Raw genomic sequence first — 21534 nt, 5'->3', positions numbered from 1 at the left:
AAGAAGAAGCTTATTATTTTACGAGCTGAGCTTAAGGTGTCTTGTTTGTTTTCCTGGGTCGCCTTTTGGCACTTGGGGATTTTTTTGACATATGAGAGGGGGGCTAGGCCTTAAATATTTCACACCTTAGCAGCCATTTGTAGACGCTGTTACAAGCACACTTCCTCACTGCCTGAAAGTGTGCTTAACTCATCCTTCTTCTCACCCACCATCTATTCCTTTCGTTGTGCTTTTTTTCGTCCCCCTTGTCATGCCCCCATCTGCTTTCTTTCCTTCACGCTTTTCACTCTCGCTTGTCTCTTTGTTGTCCCATCTGCCTTGCTTTCTTTTATTAATGCCCGCCTTGATTTTCTTCTTTCCTTAAAATTCTTCCTTCCTTTCTTGCTTCTATCCTAAATGTCCATTTCTTTTCTTAATTCCCTTTGTCAGTGCTGTCCTTACCTAAATATCCCAGTGGTCTGTTTTCCTTCCCTTTCTGTCTTCCTTCGTTTCTGTTTTCTTCTTCAGTTCTGGACTCCCCACCCATGTGAGCAACATCATAAGAAAGTCCTCATGACAGTAGACTCTGCCAGCTCTGCCATGCAGTTATACCACAGGAACAAGGGATTGTTTTAGCACAAAGGTCCTTGGGCAAGCATTTTCTGCTAAACTCAGTTACTCTGACATATTTGTAGCCTGCTGCCACAGCAGGAACTTTCTATGAATTAAAAAAAAATATTTTTTTTCAGCCTAAAGGTGTCAGCTGCACTTTGATAGAGGAACAAAGGCCTGAATATAGTTCTCCAGTCATCCATTAACAGGGTCTTGAAATGAAACAAAAAAAACACTGTTGAGCAGCATCATTTTTCTGTCTCACAGTAATATGTTTGATATGGAGAATTCTGATTAAACATAAAACAACTTTGTTAGATTGCTAGAAAAATGAATTAAGGTTTCCTTTCTGACATTGAAATGTATTTTGCTAAATCATTTTTAACATTAATTACAATAGTTATTTACAGCAGTAATGTGTGGTACCACTTGCTTTCTTTCTGATCTGGTGCCAAATGAAACCCGAATGAACCCAGCCTATCCTCGATCCCAAAACAGATGCCTGTTGTGTACAAAAGCTTAATGTGTCCAAAAAAGGTACATAAAAAATATCCTTTACCCATTTTCCCAGGCATCTTGTGCATGTTGCTGTTCTGGAAACAACATCCATAATTGCTAATAGGCCAACATTTAGTCTGGTGAGGCTTATTGCTTATAGACTAAATCGTTTAAGTTGGACACATCAGTCTCATGAAAATACAGGAGATATGAAAAGATAATAATGGATTAGATTTATATAGCACTTTTCAAGGCACTCAAAGCACTTTACAATGAATCCATTATTCATTCACTTACACATTAAACTACATGTGTAGCCACAGCTGCCTTGGGGCAGACTGACGGAAGCGTGGCTGCCAATCCACACCAAACAGCCCCTCCGACCACCAACATTCATACTCCAGTGTGAGTAGCTGCACTGGAGGCAAGGTGGGTAAAGTGTCCTGCCCAAGGACACAACAGCACATGACTAGGACAGAGCGGGAATCGGACTGCCGACCCTTCGGTCATTAAACGACCCGCTCTATCACCTGAGCCACAGCCGCCCCAATTACAAAAGATGTCAATTACAAATGATTTAGCCCAAATTACTGAGACTAGAGATGAATCTTTTCAGCATCTGTGTTGTGGGTGATTCTTGGAGGTCCCTGACAAAGAAAAAAATACTGAAGTATTTTTACAGCTAAAAGTAAAATTAAGTCATACCATGTGGTATGACTTAAGTTATGAGTTAACAGTGTAAGGCAAAATAGGCATTTAACTTTTAGAAAACAATTTTTGACCATAAATAAGAACCCCTTGCCTAGCTCAACCAATTGAAAACAACTACAATGTCCACATTATGACCAGTTCAATAATATTACAAGGCTGAACTTGTTACATGGGTAGAGACGTCAGGCCGGCCGGGTGGTATGGACTTTACAAATGCTGCAGATGTGGAATGGAAATGTGTTGGTCCAAGTCAGTACATTTTCAACCTCAAAAACAACAACAGTCTAAAAACACTAAACCGTAAAAGCCTCTTGTGTGTGTCACATTTCTTGCATGTACCACCAAGTGCAAAAAATGTCAAAAATATCAATCATAAATGTGTCGATGTGCAATACTGCATAAAATCCTGTCATCTTATACAGCTATTGCACACAAAGTCACCCAAAAATTGCAAAAACAATGAAAAGAAGTTGTGGTGAGAAGACTGTACACTTAGTCATCGACTCCAGCTGTTCTAGCGTGACTACGTAAATATACTTACGCACCTTGTCTCTTTGCTTTGTGAACTATGCTGTTTTAAAGTGCATCATTTGCACTTTTGTGGGTGCAGTTAACGCTCTGTATGGGCGTACATATGGTTGCAATTATACACACTGGCTCTTGATGTGGCTTAAAGGATGCTGTTTATCCTCTAATTTGTTGTGTAGCCTATGAAGGTGGCTCAATGGTTATTTGTTACACAGAACTGCCTCTTGCAGTACTATGAAATGAAAAACATTTAATGGATTTTCCATTGTGTATCTTAATGTTGATAGCCCCTGATTTTGTGACCGTAGTAGCATGTGTGTGAGTACGTGTACACATTTGTACATAACTGACAGTATGTACACTACCGTTCAAAAGTTTGGGGTCACTTAGAAATGTCCCTTTTTGTCCATTTTTGAAAGAAAAGCAGTTTTTTTTAAATGAAGATAACATTAAATTGATCAGAAATCCAGTCTAGGCATTGTCAATGGAGCAAATGACTATTTTAGTTGGAAATGGCTGATTTTTAATGGAATATCTACATCGGGGTACTGATTTGTCATTGTGCAGATAGATGTGTTTCAGCAATTCCATCATCGGAAATTAAGAGTTGTAGGATTTACTGGAAGTCAAGACTGTCAATGATAGACATGGTCTTTTCAAGTGTATGGAAACTTTTGTTCATGACTGAATGTACATATTCAACTACTACCACAGATGAGGTAGAAACATAAAAATATATGCACAAAAAGAAGTTTACGTTCCTGATTTAGCTGCGCTCTTCAATTATCTGCACTCCTCTGAATTGATTTGCTCAGAAAGGTACATCTATCAATCCTGCATATGCTGTGCACCTGTACACCAGTGTTTATCCAGTGTGACTTAGAGGGAATGCAATGTGTATTTACAATTACAATTTCATTCAGCAGACGCTTTTATCCAAAGCAACTTACATCTGAGAGTAGATACAACCCAAAGTACGCTGGCTGGGCAGCACTAAGGACCCTGCCTAAGGGTCCTCACTGGACAAATGCACTCCTGCTTTGAGAAGGACAGCTAGAATATACTGTACAAGGCGATCAAAAGTATTTATTGCAGTAATGTCCTCAGCTCAGGTATTAAGATTGTCAGGGATTTGAAAAGTAAAAGTAAAAGTTCGGACAATAGTTTCCCAAAAGCATTGGCAGAATTTGATACAGAAGTGTTCACAGGTGTGGGTGTTAACCATTGCACACCATGAGGCATTTCTGGCATGAATGCAGCCTACCATTAGCCTAGCAGTGAAGATAATACAACTTCCTCCATCCACATGTTAGAACCTGACAGCCAATTGGAGCCATAAAAGTCCAGAAGGTTCCCATAGCCAGCAGTTCACACCAGGAAGACTGTTGTTAATGTTAATGAGGTGTGCTGGCAGGCTGCTTGGTTGTCAAGGTCAAGGCTAGCACTGCTAATAACACACAGCAGCAGCAGCAGGGTCTTGAGACAAGTGGTGGAACACGTCAATGCTGCTTTTACAAAGCAGAGGGGAGGAGAGTTGTATTTTGCCTAATTAAGGACTACGGGTCATATGTAAAAAGTAAACACTTCAGTGTCATCTGAGGAAAGCAGAACATTGCTGACTGTTAATGATGGGTCAGAGCAGCTGAAGTAAAAATTATCAGTGATCAAAAATGAGAGTAAAAATAAAATTAAGATTTTAAATAAACAAAAACAATGGAGTAGCTATTGATTTCATCTTTTATTAAAATTTGAATAAGGGAAATTTAATGGGTTGCTAAAAAACAATGATCCAAAAAGTTGGCGTGTGGTCAGTTTTCTTTTCAGCTGTTTGGTCACTTTTCTTTAGGCTTTGTAACAGCGTGTTATTGATCACGGGGCTAACAGTGTGAATGTTAACGGAAGTACGGACAGAAACTGATGGGAAAAGAGACAGGCAGCCTTATGAACCATGTAGAGGAAGCATTTGAACATCTGTTTATACAAATTCACATACACTATTCTGTCAATCATGAATACTTGCATGCATGGACTTGGAGACACATCTATACACACATACACACACTAATGCAACTATATATATATATATATATATATATATATATATATATATATATATATATATATATATATATATATATATATATATATACATATATATATATATATATATATATATATATATATATATATATATATATATGTGTGTGTGTGTATGGGTTCTGTCCATGATGGTTGAGTTTTAAAAAAAATGACTGAAGGAGTGCCAGCAGTAGGTCAGAGTCTTATCTACTGCCAGAATGAACCCATAGCAGATCCTGACAAAGCAAGGTCACATATTTGACCTCTGACCCCAGCACTACCGCTGACAGGTCTGCTAGGAGAAGCCACCAAGCTCTCCAGAGGGGAGACAGTCACCCAGACTGGATAACATGGAGGCAGAGAGTCTGTGTGTTTATATCAGGCCGAGTCCAGTGTAAACTGCTTGGATGCTGTCTGTCACCACAGCCCAGTAACATGGTTGTCCTGTTTTCACTGTCCCATTTATAGCTGTTATGAAATAACTTTTAGGAGATGGGGTTTGGAGAGCATACCATATACTGAAGCAGTACCTAACAGTTTTATAGTGCCTGAGGAGAGTGAAGTAGTTTGCTGTGTTACCTCTGTTTGTAAAAGAGAACAAACAGTGCATGTCAGAGCTACAGTTTGCCAAAGAAAACATCTCAGTTCTCCCTTCTCACACTAAAGTAATCTCTAGTTCTTTCACTGCTGGTGAGTAAAAACTACTCTCTACTGGGTACCAAAATTCTTCTTTGATTTTTAAAACTATGCACCCTAGATCAAACATAAAGCGATAGGGTTTTCTACACACACACAAAAAAAACCCAGACAATTTAGAGCTACCAGTTAACCTCAGCATGTTTTTGGACTGTGGGAGGAATCCAGAGAACCTGGAGAATATCCACGCATGCACAAGGAGAACATGAAAACTTCAAACTCACAAGGACGCGAACCGGGGATCTTCCAGCTGTGAGGTGGTGTTGCTAACCGCTGAGAAACCCTGCAGCTCTACTCTACACCAATAAATGTGAAAGAAACCAATGGCATCCTGTGTGAAACAGACAGATAGAGAGGAAGTAGACTAATAAAGCTATCTGTGTTTTCCAGACATAATAGCATTGAATAAATTGTAAACACACTAAGGCAAAAGGATGTAAAGTCCTTGGATGAACCCTTAACCTTTCATGTATGACAATCACTACAGTAGACAGTTATTCAATCTTCAACTTAAACCATATGACTCACAATAATTACTCTCAGCCAGCAGTGCATGATCTCTCAAGCCCTCTCCGTAATACTATATGATCATTGTCTTTAATATTATTTGTGACGCTAAAGAATAAACTAAGTCCAAAATGGCAGATGGATGTTTCAGGGACTATACTGATTTATCAAGTCCTCATCACTTTAATCCTAAAATATTAAATAATTATTATGATGCAATAATTGTTATGCCATGTAAAAACACCACTGTGATTTTACATATGTATGTGCATGATTGTGAGTATGAAGCCAGCTTCTCTGGCCTCCTTATTCAGCAAAGTTATTAGTAGTTACCTAACAAATTACACATGGGGTCAGGAACGCAGCACATTAGCTAATCAGAAATACAGCAAAGCTGTGGAGTTAGTTTTATTGCAGTGCTGTCAATGGGATATTAATGGATTCCTCGAAGCCGGAGGAGGCTAATGCAAACCATCATCGTCTCTCCACACATCTTATTGAATGCAGGCAGCCAGGCCATTATTATATTTTGTTTACCACAAGTTCTCTACTCTCACCTTCATCTCTATCCCTCTTCTCATCATCCCCGCTGTACCAGCCACCATCAGCTATGGCATTTTAAAAGAATCATGTGAGCCAAAGCAGCTGAGGAGCTGTAGTTCTTTGTGGGTCAAGCTCCAGTAAAACAGAATTTTATATTTTCTAAAATGCGACTCAGCACAATCTTTCTGTAAGAACTTCTCTCCTTGGCAAACTCTCGCATCATTAAAAATCCCATCCCGACTGTGAAAATTTGTAGTCCATCCATCTATCCTTCCAAACAAAGTGGTCGAGACATCAGTGTCCCCAGGAACGTTTTCCAGCTCATCATCCGGGTGCGCAAGGTGTCCATAGGCCACATTATCGGACTACACAGGCTCTCTAGTCCACCCAAGAGACTTCTACCAGCTGGACATGTCCAGAAAACCTTAAATCGGAAGGGGACCAGAAGTTGTACTAATCAAACGTCAAAACTACCTCAGCTGACAATGCAACAGAGCAGTGGCTTTTTGCCAATCTTCCCCTGAGTGTCAGAACTCCTTACCCTGTCTGATGGTGAGCCTAGGCACCTTAAAGGAGACACCCTTGCCAGCCACATGTATTTACTACTCTAAGGTCGTGACAATAAGTGAGGGTTGGAGAATAGTTTGACAGGCATATCAAGAGCTTTGCAATCGAGTCATCTACCACATCACCAGTATGGCCCAGTTGGCACCGGAAATACTGCCAATCAGGTAACAATATGTATATTAATGTCATATTTCAGTTTAGCTTCCGAATTTTCGTGTGGAACATGAGAAAAACTGTAGTCTCTAAGCCCCAAATGAAGTGAAGCCTATATCCAATTCAGGGAACTTTAGTCTGTTGTTACAAACTGTGGTGTACTCACTATTACATTTTTAAATTATGTATATTATATATATTATTTACATATTTATATGTAGCTAGTTAGCATATTAAGGTAGTTAACACTGGTCAGATGAGCTGTTCTTCTCCCACTCTCCATGCACATAGTAATACAATTATAGATGATAAGATATTTATCATATATTTATTTATCAGTTTCATATGGAACTAATCCAATAATTTTCTAGTTTTAGTGCTTCATGCATTATAACATTACATTACAGTGATGTCAGAGGTTGTACCATGATTTTGTGGTCATTATGCATGTGTAGTATGTTGCAACAAAACTGACTTGTTGGTGACTTCAACTTAGTAGGACTGTGTCATCATCATAATCAGTATATGTCCCTCTCCTGAGACCTGATGCTGTTGTACCAGGGTATTTGAAGTACTTGTGAAAAAATAAATTATTTATTAACATAATATTTTTCACTATTTAAATAAAAACAGATCATGCAAACTATGATCCTCCAACATGTTAAAGCAATATATTTTATGACTAGATAAATGGACATTTAGGCTCTGCTATTGTAGTGTGTGGAGTCATGCCATGTCGAAAGAGCTCTCTAAGGTCAGAAAAATGGTTGTGGTCTTCCCAAGTGACAATGCTGCTGCAGCACACAATATTTTCTGTGTCTCATTAAACATAAATTTTCTTTTTAGTTTGAGATTACTGGAATTTTGACAAGTTTCTCACATTCATGTTGTCTTTCGGATATTCTTGTTATTTCCGACAAATGAAGATGAGTGCAATAAGAGAAAAACAGCATTTTAAGATTTTAAATTGAAATTTTGTGGAGATAATAGGAATGCTGTTTCACTGGAGCTGATCATGATCAAAATGATCATCTTATCTCAAATTCATATTGATGTTAAATGGACCTCAGGTATGTCTAGGAGACAAAGATGACATGTTTTTAAAATATTCCTTTTTCTTTGACAATGTGAGGCTAATGAGAATTTTAAAAAACATTCACTGTGAGAACATTTTCCGTGAATTTGTCAGGAACTGTCTAGCCCAGTGAATTTAGCCTAAGAGCAGACTGTCTGATGCAAAAAATAGTCTACAAGAAAGCCAAATTTTCATTTCAGGATCTGTTTTTCTACTCAGGAGGTGTTCATGTGTTGAGTATATGTCATCTGCATGTTGAGCCCAGTACACAATATTTGTAGCTGCATGTATATAGTATATGTTAAGGCCACAGGTATCTGTGTGCTGTCTGGTTTCTGGGGTGGTTTTCTGTTAGGCCTTTGTGTGGGGAGATTACTCATGTGGCTTCAGCTGTGGCTGGTTTCAGAGCCTCTCCGGAACCCCAGCTGCCAGCCATTCCAACTGATGACTCCAGAGTTGATGACCTGCACTGCAACCTTGTTCTCCCCGCCTCCCGACCTTCCTGATTGGGCCACCTTCCAGCTCCCCTCTACCTCTAACCAACCAGACACAGCCATCACCACACCTGCAGAGTATATACCTGCAGCTAAGCTCTTAGTCTGTGTGGCTGGTATCTGTGACCAGTCCGCCCTGGTGCCTCTGTGAGTGATTTCTTGTTTGTATTTGTTTGTTTGTTGGGTACTACAGACACTTTGAGCTCCTGTTGGCAGCTGATAATTTGGTGTCTTTGTGGAGACTGAGGCTCCAGTTAGCAGTCCGCCAACCTAGTGAAGGAGCTGTTTTTGTATTTACGGTCTTCGTGAATTGTGAAATCAGTATGTGAGTGTGAGGCACCAGTTTTGTTTAGTTCGTTTTTGCACTCTTTGTATTAGTTTTTGTTACTCGTGGTGGGTGTTGTTCCTGTATTTAACTTTGGCTAGGGAGTTTAGTTGTTTTGTTTGTGTTTAGCTTAGTTACAAACTCTGTTAGCCCTCATTTTGTTATATTCTGTTCTTTGATTTGGCAACATCCACCAGTTTTGTGTTCTTTGTTAACATTTTTATGTTCCATTTGCCACTAAGCAATAAATCCTTTCACCTGAAGCAATAACATTCTGGTTATTTTGTTGCATCCAGCCAACCCCTAGAGGTTGGATCATAACAGTATGCAAGACATGTGAGTAGCTATGTCGGCATTGTAGACAGACTACTGATTAACACAGAAACCTCTTGTTGCGTTAGACTCATGTGAGATTGGGGTTGGGGGTTGCTTGACCTGCAATGTTTAGGCAGGTGGTACATGTCAAACATCCACATGAATGTCAGGACTCAAGGTTTCACAGCAGAATATTGTAAAACGATGATCAATGGTATTCACTTAACTTGTCAGTGGTCATAATGTTGTGGCTGATTGGTGTATTGTTTTCTTATTGCAGCACCCCTAGTGGTGAAATTATGCAATGTTTTCTGGACAACCTCAAGAAGATATGCTGAATTCATAGCTTAAGCTTGGTGTCAATACATAAAACAGTTCCTAATATATTGTCCTAAATCCTGATTATCCACACAGTCAGTTTTGATTAACTGCAAAAGAAAAATAGTTTTGAAGATTTAAAATACATCGGAAATATTGTAGCCTGTGAAAACTTTAAAATACGATGCGACAATAGAAGAAATAATTTTTTACAAGACAAGAAGTTGATGTGCCTCAGCCTTGGGACCTCACACAGTATTATCAGACATGGAAATGATTTGAGGAGTCAAATAAACCAACAGTTGTTAAGCAAATTGCATTTTTGCTTATTGTTTTGCCCCCCAGGGGTCAAACTATTTGTGCTTCCTTACAATGCAGTCTCCAGCCCACATAGCAAGTTTGAATTTGATAAATCAAAGCATTACTGAGATATAGTCTTACTTGCTGTTTTTATTGACAGGGACAAATGCTTTTAAAAATAAAAAAAATCTAATAAAATCCATATGATTTATTTTGTGTCTTCTGTCTCAGTTTTGGTAAAGACTAAAAATAATGTGATGTGTAAAAAGTGTATAAACTTTTTTAATTGCGTTCAATATAGAAGACAATCCAACATAGTGGAAAATGACATCATAGAATGCATTGAAATTGTGAATTTAATGGTACCTTAATTTTGAAAATCAAACATATGGTAAAACAGTTCTGACATCAAAGCTTCTCTGACTTTAATATATTGGTGCCAGTGACATTAAGCTTGGCAAAAATAATCAGGATACTGCTTCCAATTCCAATATGTCAAATTTCAGAATTATTTTAAAACATGGTTTTGGGAGCTGCAGAAGAGGCTGAAAAAGAAAGAAGATGTTTAAGAAAAGATAAAAGCACTATGGCTAACTATACAGCTTCACTGCTTGTACCACAGTTAAATGCAAAGAACTGTTTGGCTATGGTCAGACCCCTTATGTTATTCATCTCAACTTGGATTAGTCGGACTTGAAAAAAAATAGTTTCACATCTCTCTTCATCATCTCAAATCTCACTCTGGTCATGTTGCCAAAGAATGCCTACGCGTTTACATGAGCCATCATTTCTAAGTGATGAAACTTGTAAACTGAAACACATTCTTTGGCAACATGGTCAGCTTCAGAGGTAATATTATGAGAAGAGATATAATCTAAATATATTCTCATGAGGTACACAAGATACAACAAAGTGCTACAGAGGTATTCAGGAGATTACTGTAACAAATATAGACAGTGTATATATCTGGAATACCAGAAACAGCCTGTATTTGCATGCCACATTTATTTCAGTAGCGTCCAAGGTTTTATGATGTGTTGCTTGACAAATAAAACCCCTGTGGTATGTTTCATGTTTCAAGGCTTTTATTTTCACTATTATGTAATTTCTATATACAGCACATAAATATTTATTCAACTGTTACACAGGCATTGGTAAAATGTGAGATCTGTGCTACAATTTACTGCGTGGACTCACACAGCCTCCTCTCTAAATCCTTCGAGTTTTGTCCTCACTCTGCAGTAGATTCAGTTACTAACTTATTCTACACTGATTTTGCATTTAATTTTGCTTCCCTTTTATCTTTTGGGCAGTGACATTAGGTAACCTATTGAATACCTTATTACCTGCCACAATCCAGACATTGTAACTACAGGTAGAATAATCCACGAGGCAAATAAGGGATCATCCTGCACCTCTAATTACTGAAAATGATTGAGTTTGAGGTTTCCATACCGGACACCTTCCTCACCCCAGCTGGGCTTGATATCTTGTCAATGAATATCACAAACAAGATCTGAGGCAAGAGGCAACCTTGGCAAAGTCTCTCTTGGGTTGAGGTGAGTGGCCTCCCCAAGCGAAAGAGAGTTCAAGTATCCTGGGATCTTAGTTCTATGAGATGGACAGATGGTTAAGTGCAGCGTAAGCAGTGATGAGGACACACCAAATCAAAGAAGGGAGAGGGAGCTGAGCCTGGAAGGCAAAGCTCCCATTTTCTCAGTTGTTCTATGTTCCAAGCCTCACATATTGTGATGAGTTCTGCTTAGTGACCAAAAGAATGAGATCACAGATGCAAGCAGTCAAAATGAGTTTCCTCCATTGGGTGCCTGGCCTCAGCCTTAGAGACAGGGGGATGAGCTCTGACATCCAGAAGAATCCCGGAGTAGTCACTGCTCTTTGTGTTGTCAAAACTGGATTACCTATTGTTGCCCAGAAAAATAAGATTTTTGCAGTTTATTTAGATACACAGCGAGTTTGGTCACTTTACAGAAGTTCAATTTGTCTTTCTGGCATTAAAATTTCAGTATGTACAAATATGCACGATTAAAAAGTTCCACTTCTGCTCTTTCTTGTGATGTAATCTTAACATATAATTACATAGATATTAAAATATTTACATATTAACATATCTACACAGTGACAAGTTCATTAATAATTTGAACAATAGTGTTCAGTGTGACATAAATCTCCAAGTCCTTGAGAGTCTGTGTGTACCCCTCCACAGACGCCTATGTACAGGCGAACATTTGTGTCTGCACAGACGCTAAGCTACAAGTGCAATAGTGCACGTGCATGCATGCGGCTTAGGTGGTACAGTGGGTTGTCCACTAATCATAAGGTCTGATCCTCACTTGAGGTGTTCTTGATTTCTCCCTATGGTCAGTGAGTGTGTGTGTGTGTGTATGAATAGGTGAATAAGACACACACTGTAAATCACTTTGTGGAACCTCAGTTTAAAAGGGGTATTTCTTTAGCATATATTAAACAGAGCCCTCCAAGTGAACTTCCATGAAATAGAAAAGTAACAGAACAGCAACAACTATCATCCAGTGTGTGCTCTATAGAGTGTAATTAAGTCCTAATGAATGTGAAGAAGATGCACGGCTGCATGCAGGCTGCTACAGTAAGTCTGATGTAAATTCAAAAGGTCAAATCATACAATACATACATATTTCAAGCACAATTCACCTATGAGGTATATGAATTGATATCCAAAGGGTAAATCCACTTTACCTAAAGATTAATCTTAAATATATATCACACATATAGAAATTTTGTTATGTCAAAGTGGAAACAGGAATCAAATCTTTCGGTGTTTTTGTTCATAGTATTGTGTAGCTAAGCATGTCTTGGACATCTCTGAAGATATCAGTCTTGTCATCAACCTACAATTGCCCCAAGTGGAGTGTCATGTAGACCCTGCAGCCAGGCCAAGTTCAACACACTGCTTCCCTACTGACACATTCCAGTTTAAAGTCCAGGCAACGGTCAAAGGAACCAGGCAATTACAGTGCGGCTGCCTGCCACTTTTTTGTTTACTTCTAAAATGTTCAGAAGTCTCCAAGCCTTTTTAAGTCATTTCCTTGTGTAGGGGGGTCCTCTTTCTCTTGGAGGGGAAGAAACCATCTATGTGCACAGGTCCAGTTGCATGCCATATTACCAGTACAGCCCCAACTAGGCTGCAGTGTCCATTACTGTCACCCTTATAGAGGGATCGCACAGTGGTTATATGTGTTGATTGTGTACTTCTTTCTTTTTTTTTAAAAATTTCTGAAGTGTTCAGACTGTCTTAAAGTGATCTTTCATGTCAAGTTCATGCCAGTGAAGGGCACCTACAAATAAAGAGGAAATGCAGTTGACTTGCCGATCCACTGGAATGATTTAAACACAATAGCAGTAAATGGTTAAAAAAGTGTTTATTTTCCAGATGTTCCTGTCATGCACACCTTTCCAGGTTTTTGTCAGTTTGCTGAGATCAACATACTGTCTATATTATATAGACTAATAAAAGTGTAAGCTGTCCCAGCTGAACTGGCTCAGGAAGATAAGAATCAAATACCTGTGTGAGTGAACTATGGGACTGCAATGAGCAAGTTAAAAATACAAATTGGAACTATATTTTCTTCATGTATATTTTGAAATCAAGTCTGCATCCACAGATACATCCTCTGATTTCCCTGTTAGATAGATAAATAGACAGATATGATTTCAAGTAGATCTGTCACTGAAAGAAACACAAAAAAGCCTTTCTCTGTTTACAGATCACTCCTGCTCCAGAAAGATTCTCTGATAATCCCCCTTCTTTCTCGTCTGGAGTGACTGAAACCGCCGGTGTCATAAAAGCTTTGTTGAGTTTAGGGCCTATAGGAAGCCCCGGGCCCCCAGCCAATTCAAACGAGCTGCTCTCAGCGAGCGAAACCAGAGAAATGGCAATGCTCATGGGAGTAGGGGTAGTGACTCAAAGACACCCATTCACCAGCTAAACACTCCTCCCAGGGGTGTAAGCCATACAAGCAGGGCTATAAAAGGATCACACATTCTCTGTTGTTACCAAAATGGAGTTATTAATCCATATATTTTTATTGATCATTTTGAAAAGCTTAGAAAATGGTTTCCATGATCTCTAACCTCTAATGGTTACAGACTGACATTTGTTCAAAAATATAATGATTGGACTGATTAAGACTTTATCACCAATGCTGTGCTGGGATCAAAATGTTGTGAATTTGAATGTTTGAGGAGTGGTTTTGAGAGAGTCTGATTACTTGCTGCAGTCATTACAAAAAGCCAGGAGGGTCACATCAGGACACATCAGACAATGAAGAGAAAGAAATGTAAGTGTGTGTATATGTCAATGATTTTCAGTTTTGGAGTTTTTGAGTTGTTGTTTTTTCATCTTATATGCAATGTGTTCATTATTCATTCTTGACTGTGTCTTTGGATGCATCTGGTTTTAGTCAGATAATCTCAGTGCATATTGACACTCAGATAAAATGCCATAATAAAAAAAAAAGTTTCACTTTTAGGGGCAGCCTGAATTGCTATGGACAGAAGCACAGTTCTGCCTGCTTTCTCATGTACATATATTTGCATTAGACAGACAGTGAAGAGAGACTGGAAATGTAGAGAAATAGAACTTGGTAATGTAAATGTTGTGCCACATGAGATTAAAACCAGGGACTTACTGATGATGGTATTTGTGCCCGTGTGATAGCAGCTATTGGATCATTTTCAATGACAAAATGTGCAAAAGCAGTATATGTGATATATGTTCAAGTCACAAAGCTATAGACACAGTAAACAAAATACATGATAGGAATACAGAAGAAACTAAACATGTAGTAAACACTAAGAAGAAATACATGCACTGACATTCTTGCACTGCACATCTCTGCACTTTTAAACTTTATTTTTATTTTTATTTTTTCTGTTAAAAAATTTTGCCACCCTTGTATATATTGTAAATAAAGCTGCTGTAACAATGTAAATTTCCCCTGGAGTGGGGAGAAATAAAGAACTTTATCTTATCTTATCTATACACACACAAAAAAAATGAAAACTGAAAAAAGTGGCGTCAACTTGGTTGCATTAAGTGTGCAGAGCAAAACGCTATCTAGTGCGCTATCTGATTGTTCGAAGTAAGTTTGGTTTGGACTTCTTTAAGAAAAGCACGAATATGGACCAGGTGTCCTTGGAAGCCTTCAAAGCAAACCAGATTTAATTTCAAGGCGGAGAGTACAAAAAAGAGAGCATTTGCTGTCTTGAAGGAATGTGGGGTGTTTTCTGATCTAGCAGCAGAACTTTCTCCTGTTATAAGGCCAAACACAGTAACTTTACTTTGAGGTTTCCTTCAGTGCCTCTGCTGGTGCTTAGGATGATTAGTGTGGATCAGGATATTTAGGGTCAAGGTACAATTACCTCACAAGACCACTTTTACCTCTTCTTCATCTCGTCGTTCTTTGGAAATTAAAGTAAATTCTGTCATCGACAGAAGATGGATTTGCTTTACAAAGACACAGGCAGCTAGCAAACTGTAGGCTGTATTTGGTAAAGTAACTTGAACAGCTGATGCTAATGTACTCTGTTTTCTACATTTCTAAGTTTTATTATTAAAGGAAGGGGTCACGCAAATTTAGGACATAGTGGATATCAAGCAGGTATTTGAGAATCATTAGCACAAAAATAGTACTACATACCTCACAGTCTGAGGTAGTCAGAATTTCATTAATATGATGTTACTGGAAATGCTGACAGTGCAGTGAAGATGACATCCAGAGATAGACAATCCTTTTTAAGCAAACTTTAATCAAATAACTTTTTGAGACTTCATCTTGACAGTACTTAAAGGTACTTGGGCTGACTGCACAACAGTACACTTAAAAAGTATAAGAGCGACATCAACCTCTGATTTGTAATTACATAGTTTTCTTATTCTGTAACTTTTGTAATTCCAAATGAACGGTACTATAATGGAGAAATACTGGTATATTTTGTAAAAGGTATGGAAGCCTTGCAAAGATACTTGTATTTTTGAGTAAAGTCCCTTTCAGATTTCCGCTCTATGCAGTTTGTATCGTACACAGAAAAGGGCATTTGCTGAAAAACTTACTGATGTGAATGGTCTAACAAACTAAAATTGTATGGTATATAAGTATTAGATGTTCATATTTCAAGGCTTAGTTTTCCCATAACAATCCAATTTCTTGCTTGTCCTCTCAGATAATAACTGAACTATTGTTGTGGTTACTGTGAATCATGTAAAAGCCTTAATCTAGCTATTACCATAATCTGGATTTTCACAGTAATCGAGTTGTTTTTGAATGTTCCATGTGAATATTGCTTTCAGGTATTATTCTCATATTTGACTGAAATAACCCCACCGCCTGCTGCCTGTCCCGGGATGCCCTCTCGACAGAACATCACACACTAATCAATATGAATACTAAGACACCATAATCTCTTTCTGGATGCTTTCTCTGGCTGCAGGGGAAAAAGTCCAGTGCCCTGCTCTCAGTGCCCCACATCTCACACGCTCATTTAGCGCACATTTAACACATTAAACAATTAGTCCCAGAGAGGCGCACACACACCCCCTCCGTGTCCCTCCATGTTCAACAATAGGACTGCACATATGTCAGAGCACATACGGGTTGACAAGGGAGCGCCAATATGCTGAAAATAGGCATCCAGAAGGGAAAACTAATAGATGGTCTGAAATGTACATGCCAAAGGACACATACACCATGCACAAGTTGTGTCTAAGTGTGTACATGAAACAAGCCAAGCAGAGACGTACGAGTGGGTAAAGTGGGAACAGGCAGGCAGGCAGGGTGCAGGTGCAGGGCTGACATGGGTGGTGATGAGGAGTGGGGGTTTGGTGGGGGAAAAGCAACACAGAGGCTTTAGAAGCAGCTGCCCAGAGAGTGACGACTGTATAAGAAAGAGGCGGAGAAATAAAGAGCGAGGGAAGGAGGAATGGAGGGAGGGAGGATGGAGAGAGGGAAAACTGATGGGGGGAACAGTGGGGATGAGACTTAGCTGGCAATCGAGAAGAGTGGATGAAGGAGGAGGAGGAAAAGGCAATGGTAAGCTCCAAAAACTGCTAAAATTATAAACAAGTCTCATGTGTTAAGTCAAAGTTAAAAATCAATACAGCTATAGTAAAGAAAACAAATTCACTAAATTAATAAATTGGACGAGCTAAAGCACAATCTATTGCAAAATGCTAGCAGGTTATGGCAGAACTGTCCTCTTTTTAGAGAATCACAACATTGTAAGATGATGTAATGACTTATTATTATGCCTCTTTGTTGCAATGTGGATGGCGTCCGAGCTTCTGGTCCCACCAGCTGCCAGGAGTGTCACAGGGTTAGTGGGCCCTTGAGCCACACAGATAATCAGCTTTATTAGTGCTGCCACTAAAACCAATTTAAGAGCAGACTAGAGGGATCAGACGGGCCAGCTGTCCACACCAGCGCCTCGGCAGGCACACTGGCCCCGGCCCACAAAAAAACACCAAAACAACAACGGGCCAACTGTGTGCGCTGCCAATTCAACTGTGTGAGCAGGCTTATTACCATATCTCAAACACAGAGAATGAAAATAAAAACAGCAACTGCAGGTTTGGTTTTTGTCAATGCTCTTAAGATAAATAATTTGACGGAAATGAAACTGTTGAAAATGGTCATTAAAACTTTTTAGTTGATTTTTAATATTATTTGACTTTTAGTTAGTTTCAATTTGGCAACCCTTTCCCCCCCTTCTGTTGAGTCCATTTCCAACCACGTCCAGGTTTTTCCACAGGCCAACTATCTCATCAGCACAGTCAAAACATCCTCGCCTCATTAACAAGCCCCTGACCCTGACAGTGACCCACCACCGGCCTCATGACCTCATGGCATTTCCTCTCCACATACAGTCCATCTCCCAACCTGCCTCCACAGCTAATTACAGAGCAGTGAAAGGAGGCTAACTCCATATTAGTCAGGACAAGCGTGCAACAAGCTCCAGGCACAACTTCAACCTTACGTCACGTTTCTGTCTGGATTGACAACAGGACAGTGGGGAAAGATCAGCAGAGTTAATCGGGTCTGGTCACTGTCTCAGTCATAGCCACATCCTTTTGCCAGGTCTCATCCCTCAGACAGAGGTTTGCAGGCCAGATTAGCCAGAAAAGGGTAAGTAAAAACAGGACACGGTAATAGACTGGCCTGTCCCAGGACACCAGTACACTTGTCTTGATTGTCCCGCAGTCACAAACAAATGTCTAACTGATCTTTTTGCAATAAAACCAACCAGGAAAAAAACTGTCACTCTTTTCACGAGATTCTTCAATAAATATGCAAAACATGGGTTTCTCACATGTTCAGAAATCTTTAACCTGTGGCCTACCTGTGCATTCGAGGGCTATCCTGTGATGACTGGAAAGAGTTCCTCAGTTCAAACATTGACTTCTTTATCACCTTCAGCTGTGCTGTCTGGAAGTGAGCATTTGTACTCAATCAAAATGATTTGGATTTAATATACTTTTACTGAAGATTTAAATTCAATAAAAATGTGTGGTATTGAACTTCAGCTCTACTCTAGTTCTACTTCAGTCAACATCAGATTTCATAATCAAGACAATCAAGACATAATCAAGCTGAATTGTCTTTTTTTTTTCATTTTTCAAGTTAGTCGATTCCTTATTTCTTCATTTATTTTGTTTTGCCCTAAACAGTCAGAAGCAACAGACATGCAGTATGTCCCACAGAGACACAGAGTGAGTGGACCAGTTAATACTTAATAATAATAATCTTGATATTTCAGTAAACTGGTTTACAGCATTCTCTACAGCTACATCAGGCACACCCAGGTCTGTGCTGCTGTTGCTTATGGAATATTCTTTAATGCAGTGAGGTAGCCATGTAGCTAAGAATGAAAGGTGGCATTCATCTTACTCCTACGAAGACTTGATTTGGCAAATGTCAAGAGTCACAGCAAAGTACATTCCTGAAACACAATATCTAATATTTTAGATGTCTGCATGTTTTTATGTGTGTACGTGTAGATGCCTGTAGCCTTTTCTTGCATTTTCATCCTTGAATGTGAGCACACTTGTTCCCATTAGCTTCTAAGCTTGTATTTGCGTATGTGTGTATATGTGTGCAGTATCTGAGCGACAGATTCTTCGAAGCCAGGAGCGCAGATCTCACTTAATCTGCAGTTAACGGCTGTTTAAACAAGCTCCATAAATGTTTAACGGTGCTGCCCATGCCCTATTGAATGGGAGGCATTTTACCTCATGCAAAAACAGGCCACCAGGGGCCTCAAGGGCCCCCCGACTTGCATTTAATGTGTGTAAGAAGGTGGCCATTATCAGCCTTACAATGACACAATTCACTCTGACTGTGTGTCTGCTATCCCATTTGGTTTGTATCAGGGCCCCAGCCCTGCTGATGGCTATCTAATTGGAAGAGTTAATCAAGAACCAATGTCTAAAGAACTGATGTGTTCACGCTTTCTGGGTTAAACTACATCCAATGTGTTCCTCCGGTAATGATTCATATAAAAGATTCAGTGGAAGAGAGTCAGATGGATGAGATTATGCACAGACTGGACCTCTACAGGCCCAGGAGGGGGGTACTGTTGACAACCAGGATGAGGTTTTGTTACATTCTTATCTTGAGCCCAGCTCTTTAGGTGGTCTAATTTAAAAGTGAATTCACATTTACAGATGTTTTTGTCCTTTTTGCATTTCTTCTGTCATCAAAACTCAAAGATAGTCTTAAATAAACTTTTTACAGAATAATTTACACAGTTGATTTGCATTATGATTTTGTGTGTATTTCAACGTAATTTCCTCTTACTTAAATATTAATCATATATCCTTTTTTCAGATAATAAAGAAAAAACATGATGGAATGACACTGGGTCAAGATGAAATACCACACTCACATGGTAGGCTGTTAAGATAATTACTGATTACAGTCCTTGTTAGTCAGATTTAATGGGAATAGTCTGACATTTGGGAAATACACTTACTCACTTTCCTGCTATTATTAAGATGAGGAAATCTCCACAAACTAACCAAAAGTTGTAGCTGTACAAATTGCTATGTTGCTTTTTCTGTTTGGCCAGCTATAGTGACTTCCTGCAACAAAGTTAACAGTTCTCCCTGTTTTCAGGCCTTTTTCTACGCTAAACTAACTCCTGGCCAGACTACTGACTGTAGCTTCATATTTAGTGCACAGACACAAGAGCAGTATGGATTTTATCATCTAAGCATATGACCATAATGTTCAGCTATTCCTATGAGTCCTTTTTTACTGTCTGTAATAAAACTGAAATGAATTAACCACTGACTATGACTGGTCATATCCTTTGGTGTCAGATAGGGTATAATACAGTAATTAACTGAATGTCTTAAATAAAAGGTAAGCGTTCACTAATATATATTTCATTACATGGACTGCATTCACATTTCTGAACCACTGATCGTGAATTTCCTATTCTTAGGACCTTTAAATGTACAAAAAAAAAAAAAGAAAGAATAGGGCTTCTGCTACCACACACACACACACACACACACAGTCACTGGTTTATGTAGAATGGTGACCAGTGCATTTAAGAGGGCAGGACTCGTTCCACTCAGCGCTCTAGGGGAGCACAGTGATTTACTGTTCCTCTCAGCAGTGTTATAAACGCTGCTCCGCTCCTTAATGAGCCTTTGACATGCTGCATGTTTTCAGCGTGTTTTCCTTTGGCTCAATGGCGACAGCTGCCTGATTGCTGCCCCCATTAAGAGGGCATTCCCACTGACACCAAGCGCACGCCTTCAGCCATACGCACTCAGGCATTACAAGCAATCAGCTAAGGCTGGGTAATAAGGAGGTATATGCAGCACCTGCTGTGCCACCAGTGGAAAACAGAGAAGTATGCTAAATTTAAAGAGAAATGTGCCCATTAGTATGAAAAAAAGTTAGTTTTTATAGACAGTTAAGTGTTCATATTGAATAACATCACATTGTGTGTATTTTCCTATCATGAGAAACCAGAAAAGTCCTAGTTGTGAAACAGTAACCAGCTTATATCTCCTAAAAGGAGATGATCTGGCCTTTCATTCCAATGTAGTACCAAGACAGTGACTACATGAACAAACAGTGCTATGGTCATAGTTAGTAACAGCAAATAGAGGCAAATAGTTTGGCAATACGATACACTTTCGATATTCAACTTCATGAGTTTAGATCACACAAGGATTTGTTGAGTTCACTGTTTTTGACTAAACTGATTGATTACACAAGCACTGTATACACTAGACATACTGTTGTCAAGGGAACGCCACTCACCCAAGGTATGTCTTCAAAATGCACTTGCTGGTGCTCCAATGTTTCTTGTAGTCCGATGAAGTTGAAGAATGCCTAAAAAATCATCCACGTGAATTCTGGTGCATCTGTCATGTATACGCAACCAGCCTCCAAACATGCACAGTCCAAAGACCTGCCATACAGTCAGTCCAGAAGAAAATCCAGTGCAGAGGCAGGTGGTAACTGACTGACAGGTGCCTGCACAACAGCTGAAACCCAATATCTGCATGCCACCAGTTGCAGCTGGACCAATGGGACATAACAGAAGTAGCACTGGGTCAGCACTGGCTCATTCACTAAAACCCAGGACTCCGCTCTAAGGACCACAGATCCCAGTGTGCCCCAGTTTCCCACTCCTGCGTGACCAAATCCCCTCTCTAGGTCTGTCTGGACCTGCCGTGCTGAGCCGCCAGTCCCAAGGATGCTGTCCAGACGCCATACGACTCTCACGCTCTCTCTCCTCACAAGGCTGGATTATTCTTTAAC

General features: G+C 39.4%; 1 long non-coding RNA gene across 1 annotated transcript in view; it reads right to left on the bottom strand.

Moving 5' to 3' along the window:
* LOC129350051 (uncharacterized) overlaps positions 1-21436 on the bottom strand; it is a 107178-nt gene extending 85742 nt beyond the window's left edge. The window contains exon 1 of the long non-coding RNA XR_008603264.1: positions 21031-21436. This is a non-coding gene — a long non-coding RNA (uncharacterized LOC129350051). The remainder of the gene's footprint in view (positions 1-21030) is intronic.
* Between the last annotated feature and the right edge of the window lie 98 nt (positions 21437-21534).

The sequence above is a fragment of the Amphiprion ocellaris genome, chromosome 11, assembly GCF_022539595.1.
Source record: "Amphiprion ocellaris isolate individual 3 ecotype Okinawa chromosome 11, ASM2253959v1, whole genome shotgun sequence".
NCBI classification, from domain to species: domain Eukaryota; kingdom Metazoa; phylum Chordata; class Actinopteri; family Pomacentridae; genus Amphiprion; species Amphiprion ocellaris.
This window is presented reverse-complemented; position numbering and strand designations above follow the sequence as displayed.